The following is a 7,346-nucleotide window of genomic DNA, read 5'->3' as shown; positions in this document are numbered from 1 at the left end:
TGGGGCTCTGCATCCACAAGAGTCAGCTGTTGGGTGGAGACAGTCAGATGATAGCCATGATACATTCCTCTCTGGAAGCATAACAGAGTATCATTAATAGTGTCAGGGAATGGTGTTTACTCATGAGTTGTGTCTCTAGTTAGACCTGTTATTTCTTGGCCATACCCATAGTCTCTGCTTCAGGATAGACAGGATAATTTTGGGTTGAAATTTTGTGGGTAGGTTGGTGTTTCTGTCTCACTGAGGATCCTGCCTAGCTATTTGAAGTAGTTACTGTAGGTTCCACATCCTTTCTGTTGTTGGTCTCAGCTAAGCTAACCCCCATTGATTCTTGGGAGCCTCCCCTATTCCAGTACTCTAGCATGTCTGCAAGATGCCCTCTCTGTACCATACCTGCCAGTTTCAGATTTCCATTCACTCCTGTGGCCATTTGTTCATCTCTCTTGTCTCTCCACATACCTGATCTCAAATCCCCCAGTCCCCTTTTTGATCCCATCTCCCACCCAGTTCCCTCCTTCCACAAGCATCTTTTATTCCACATTCTAAGTGATATTTAAGCATCCTTGCTTGGGCCTTCCCTCTTGTTTAGCATCTTTGGGTCTGGAGAATATAGCATCTATATTCTCTATTTTATCATTAATATCTGTTTATAATTGAGTACATACCATGAATGTCCTTTTGGGTCTTGGATACCTCACTCAGGAAGATATTCTCAAGTTCATTCCATTTGTCTGCAAAATTCATGATGTCTTGGTCTTTAACAGCTGCATATTATTCCATTATAGAGTTGCCACATTTTCTTTATCCATTCTTCAATTGAGGGATATCTAATATGTTTCCAGCTTCTAGTTACTATAAATAAAAGCTGCTATGAGCATAGTTGAGCAATTATCCATGTGGTATAGGAAGACATCATTTGGGTATAGGTATAGGAATTGTATTGCTGGATCTTAACATAGAACTATTTCAATTTTTTTTGAGAAACCATCAAAGTGGTTGTACAAGCTTGCACACCTACTAGAAATGGAGGAATTCCCCCCTTTTCCCACATCTTTCACAGCATGTGCTATCAATTGAGTTTTTGATCTTAGCCATTTTGACTGCTATAAGTCCTTTTAATTTGCATTTCACTGATGACTAAGGACAATGAACATTTCTTTTTATTTTTAATTTTTATTGGATATGTTTTTATTTGCATTTCAAATGCTATTCCCTTTTCTGCCCTGATCCTGGAAACCTCTATCCCATCCCCTCTCTCCTCTGTTTTAATGAGGGTATTTGCCAACCACCCACCCACTCCTGCCTCCCTGCCCATGCATTCCCCTACACTAGGACATCAATCCTTCAAAGAAACAAGGGCTTCTCCTCCCATTGATGCCCAACAAGACAATCCATTTTGTTGTTGTTGTTGTTGTTGTTGTTATTGAAGGTCATCCTTTGTCTGTGGTGACCTGATAGGATGCATGGGATTATTTCAATCTTCTTTTATCTGTTGAGGCTTGTTTTGTGACCAATTATATGGTCAGTTTTGGAGAAGGTACCATGAAGTGCTGAGAAGTTGTATTCTTTTGTTTTAGGATGAACTGTTCTCTACAAACCTGTTAAATCCATTTGGTCCATAACTTCTGTTAGTTTCACTGTGTCTCTGTTTATTTTCTGTTTCCATGATCTGTCCATTGGTGAGAGTGAGGTGTTGAAGTCTCCCACTATTATTGTGTGTGGTGTAATAAGTGTTTCTGAGCACTGGTAGTTTTTTATGAATGCGGATGCCCTTGTGTTTGGAGCATAGAGGTTCAGAATTGAGAGTTCATCTTGGTAGATTTTTCCTTTGATGAGTATGAAGTGTCCTTCCTTATCTTTTTGACAACTCTTGGTTGAACATTGATTTTATTCAATATTAGAATGGCTACTCCAGCTTGTTTCTTGGGACCATATGCTTGGAAAATTGTTTTTCTAACCCTTTACTCTGAGGTAGTATCTGTCTTTGTCACTGAGGTGCATTTCCTATATGCAGCAAAATGCTGGGTCCTCTTTACATATCCAGTCTGTTAGTCTATGTATTTTTATTGGGGAATAGAGTCCATTGATGTTAAGAGATATTAAGGGATAGTGATTGTTTCTTCACGTTATTTTTGATGTTAGAGGCAGAATTATGCTTGTGTGGCTGTCTTCTTTTGTGTTTGTTGAAAAAAGATTACTTTCTTGCTTTTTGTAGGGTATAGTTGCCCTCCTTGTGTTGGAGTTTCCCATCTATTGTCCTTTGTCATGGATTATCTTGGTTTCTACATCTATGGTAATGGAGAGTTTTGCTGGTTATAGTAAGTAGCCTGGGCTAGCATTTGTGTTCTCTTAGTGTCTGTATGATATCTACCCAGGATCTTCTGACTTTTATAGTCTCTGGTGTGAAGTATGGTGTATATGGTATTTGACATTTTCCCTTTACTGCTTTTAATATTCTTTCTTGGTTTTCTTCATTCGTTGTTTTCATTATTATGTGACAGGACGCAGGAATTTCTTTTCTTGTCCAGTCTATCTGGAGTTTTTTTGGGCATCTCTTTCTTTAGGTTAGGGGAGATTTCTTTTTTCTTTTTTTATTATATATTTTCTTTATATACATTTCAAAAGATATCTCCTTCCCAGTTTCCCTTCTGAAAATAAAAACCTTGTACTCTCCCCCATCCTCTTGCTCACCAACCCACTCTCTCCTGCTTCCAGGACCTGGCATTACCCTACACTGGGGCATAGACCCTTCTCAGGACCAAGTACCTCACCTCCCATTGATGACCTATTAGGCCATCCTCTGCTTCATATGCAGGTGAACTTGAGTCCCACCATGTGTACTCTTTGGTTGGTGGTTTAGTCCCAGGGAGCTCTGGGGGAACTGTGAAGCTTGTTGTTTTCCTAATTTCTTTCTCCACTTGTTTATCCTTTGGGTAGAGGAAGGCCACTGATTTGCTTGAGTTAATTTAATATCCAACTACTTTGCTGAAGTGGTTTATCAGGTTAGGAGTTCTCTGGTGGAATTTTGGGTTCACTTAAATATACTATCATATCATCAACAAATAGTGGTGATTTGACTTCTTCCTTTACAATTTGTATCCCTTTGATCTCCTTTTGTTGTCTAATTGCTCTGGCTAGGACTTCAAGTACAATATTGAATAGGTAGGCAGAAAATAGTCAGCCTTGCCTAGTCCTTGATTTTAGTGGGATTGCTTCAAGTTTCTCTCCATTTATTTTGATGTTGGCTACTGATTTGCTGTATATTGCTTTTACTAGGTTTAGGTATGGGCCTTGAATTCCTGATTCTTCCAAGACTTTTATCATGAAGGGGTATTGGATTTTGTTAAGTGCTTTATCATGATCTAATGAGATGATCATTTGGCTTTTTTCTTTGAGTTTGTTTATACTGAACCATCCCTGCATCCCTGGAATGAAGCCTACTTGATCATGATGAATGATCATTTTGACGTGTTCTTGGATTCGGTTTGTAAGAATTTTTTTTGAGTATTTTTGGATCGATATTCATAAGGGAAACTGGTCTGAAGTTTTCTTTCTTTGTTAGGTCTTTGTGTGGTTAAGGTATCAGAGAAATTGTGGCTTCATAGAACAAATTGGGTAGAATACCTTCTGTTTCTATTTTGTGGATTAGTTTGAGGAGTATTGGTATTAGGTCTTCTTTGAAGGTCTGATAAAACTCTGCACTAAACCCACCTGGTCCTAGGCACTTTTGGGATGGTAGACTAGTAATGACTGTTTCTATTTCATTAGCAGATATAGGACTGTTTAGATAATTTATCTGATCATGATTTAACTTCGGTACCTGGTATCTGTCTAGAAAACTTTGCATTTTATCCAGGTTTTCCAGTTTTGTTGAGTATAGTTTTTTGTAGTAGGATCTGGTGATTTTGATTTCCTCAGTTTCTGTTGCTATGTCTCTCTTTTCATTTCTTATTTTGTTAATTAGGATACTGTCTCTGTGCCCTCTACTTAGTCTGGCTAAGGGTTTATCTGTTTTGTTGATTTTCTCAAAGAACCAGATCCTGGTTTGGTTGATTCTTTGTATAGTTCTTTTTGTTTCCACTTGGTTGATTTTAGCTCTGAATTTGACTATTTCCTGCTCTCTACCGCTCTTGGATGAATTTGCTTCTTTTTGTTCTAGAGCTTTCATATGTGCTGTCAAACTGCTAGTGTATGCTCTCTCCAGTTTCTTTTTGGAGGCACTCAGAGCTATGAGTTTTCCTCTTAGGACTGATTTCATTGTGTCCCATGAGTTTGGGTATGTTGTGGCTTCATTTTCATTAAACTTTAGAAACTATTTATTTCTTTATTTCTTCCTTCACTAAGTTATCATTGAGTAGAGTGTTGTAAAGCTTCCAAATGTATTTGGGTTTTCTATTGTTTATGTTGTTGTTAATGAGCAGACTTAGTCCATGGTGATCTGATAGGATGCATGGAATTATTCAATCTTCTTGTATCTCTTGAGACCTGTTTTGTGACCAATTATGTGGTCAGTTTTGGAGAAGGTACCAGGCAGTGCTGAGAAGAAGGTACATCCTTTTCTTTTAGGATAAAATGTTCTATAGATATCTATTAAATACATTTGTTTCATAACTTCTGTTAGTCTCACTGTGTCTTTGTTTATTTTCTGTTTTCATGATCTGTCCATTAGTGAGAGTGGGATGTTGAAGTCTCCCAATTTATTGTATGGGGTGCAATGTGTGCTTTGAGCTTTAGTAAAGTTTCCTTTATTAACATAAATATGCTTGCATTTGGAGTGTAGAAGTTCAGAATTGAGAGTTCATCTTGGTAGATTTTACCTTTGATGAGTATGAAGTTTCTCTCCTTATCTTTTTTGATCACTTTAGGTTGAAACCTGATTTTATTCTATATTAGAATGCCTACTCCAGCTTGTTTCTTGGGACCATTTGCTTGGAAAATTGTTTTCCAGCCTTTTATTCTGAGGTAGTGCCTCTCTTTGTCACTCAGGTGGGTTTCCTGTATGCAACAAAATGTTGGGTCCTGTTTACATACCCAGTCTGATAATGTATGTCTATTCATTGGGGAATTGAGTACACTTATATTAATAGATATTAAGAAAAAGTAATTGTTGCTTCCTGTTATTTTTGTTTTTAGAGTTGGAATTCTGTTCATGTGGCTATCTTCTTTTAGTTTTGTTGAAAGATTACTTTCTTGCTTTTTCTAGGATGTAGTTTATTTCCTTGAGTTGGAGTTTTCCATTTACTATCCTTTGAAACTGGATTTGTGAAAAGATATTGTGTAAATTTGGTTTTGTCATGGAATACCTTAGTTTCTCCATCTATGGTAATTGAGAAGTTTGCTGGGTATAGTAGTCTGGGTTGGCATTTGTGTTCTCTTAGGGTCTGTATAACAGCAGCCCAGGATTTTCTGGCTTTCATAGTCTTTGGCGAGAAGTTTGGTGTATTTCTGATAGGTCTGCCTTTATACATTACTTGACCTTTTTCCCTCACTGCTTTTAATATTCTTTCTTTGTTTTCATTTGGTGTTTTTATTATTATGTGACAGGAGGAATTTCTTTTGTGTTCCAAACTATTTGGAGTTCTGTAAGCTTCTTGTATGTTCATGGGCATCTCTTTATTTAGGTTAGAGAAGTTTTCTTCTATACTTTTGTTGAAGATATTTACTGGCTCATTAAGTTGGGAATCTTCACTCTCTTCTCTGCATTTTGCATTTTCTTTAACTGTTGTGTCAATGTTTTCGATGGTATCGTATGCACTTGAGATTCTCTCTTCTATCTCTTGTATTCTGTTGGTGATGCTTGCTTACATCTATGACTCCTGATCTCTCTCCTAGGTTTTCTATTTCCAAGGTTGTCTCCTTTTGTGATTTCTTTATGGTTTCTATTTCCTTTTCTAGATGCTGCATGGTTTTATATAATTCCTTCACCGGTTTTGTTGTGTTTTCCTGTAATTCTTTAAGAGATTTTTGTTCTTTCTCTTTAAAGGCTTCTACAGTTTATCTGTGTTATCCTGTATTTCTTTCAGTGAGTTATTTATGTCCTTCTTAAAGACCTCTATCATCATCATAAGAAGTAATTTTAAGTTTGAACTTTTATTTTCCACTGTGATGATGTATCGAGGACTTGCTAGGTGAAAGAAGTAGGTTCTGATGATACCAAATAGCCTTGGTTTTTGTTGCTTATGTCTTATGTTTACCTCTCACCACCTGGTTATCTCTAGTGCTACCTACCATTGCAGTTTCTAACTGAAGCCAGTCCCTCCTGTGATCCTGGTTGTCTCACAACTCCTCAGAGTCCAACTGTCTCTGTGATTCTGTGATTCTGTGATCCTGTGATCCTGAGATTTTAGATCCTGGGTATGTCAAATCTCCTGGGAGTCAAACTTTCTCTGATATCCTGAAATCCTGGTGTAAACAAGCTCTTGAGATCCTGTGATCTTGGGAGTGTTAGAGCACCGGAGAGTCAAGCTTCTGGGTGTTGTGAGACTGGGTGCAGAACTATGACTGCTAATCTCTTTCCTAGGTTCTGTTCAGAGCATTGGCACAATCCAGAATACATTGAACATTTCTTTAAGTGCTTTTTGAATATTCTATATTCCTCTGTTGAGAATTCCATGTTTAGTTCTGTACTCCATTGTTAAATTAGGTTATTTTGGTTGTTGGTGTTTAATATCTTGAGTTCTTTATAAATTATAATTTATATTTTATAAATTTATGTTATATTTTATAAAATTATATTTATATTTATATATAATTTATATAAATTATAATTGATATTAGCACTCTGACAGATGTATGATTGGTAAAGATTCTTTCCAATCTGTAGGCTGTTAATTTGACAGTGCCTTTTTTCTTATAGAAACTTTTCAGTTTCTTGAGGTCCTATTTATCAGTTGTTGATCTTAGAGCCTGAGCCATTGGTGATCTCTTCAGGATGTTTTCTTCTGTACCAATATATTCAAGGCTATTCCAGACTTTCTCTTCTATGAGATTTAGTGTATCCAGTTTTAAGTTGAGGTCTTTGATTTACATGGGCTTCAGTTTTGTGTAGGGCATTAGATATAGATTAATTTGCATTCTTCTACATCCATACATCCAATTAGACCAGCACCATTTATTGAAGATGCTTTCTTTATACTTCATTTTGACAAAGTAGGCAAAAGCATACAATGCCAAAAAGAAAGCATCTTATTGTTAGGCTGTGTTGTATTTATATCCCTGGAGAGTTTTATATTTTCTTTTTTTAAAAAGGGAACTCGCTGGGCGGAGGTGGCACACACATTTAATCCCAGCACTTGGGAGGCAGAGGCAGGTAGATTTCTGAGTTCGAAGCCAGCCTGGTCTACAGA

The sequence above is a fragment of the Mastomys coucha genome, unplaced genomic scaffold (genome assembly GCF_008632895.1).
Source record: "Mastomys coucha isolate ucsf_1 unplaced genomic scaffold, UCSF_Mcou_1 pScaffold15, whole genome shotgun sequence".
NCBI classification, from domain to species: domain Eukaryota; kingdom Metazoa; phylum Chordata; class Mammalia; order Rodentia; family Muridae; genus Mastomys; species Mastomys coucha.
Note: the sequence above shows the minus strand (reverse complement) of the source record.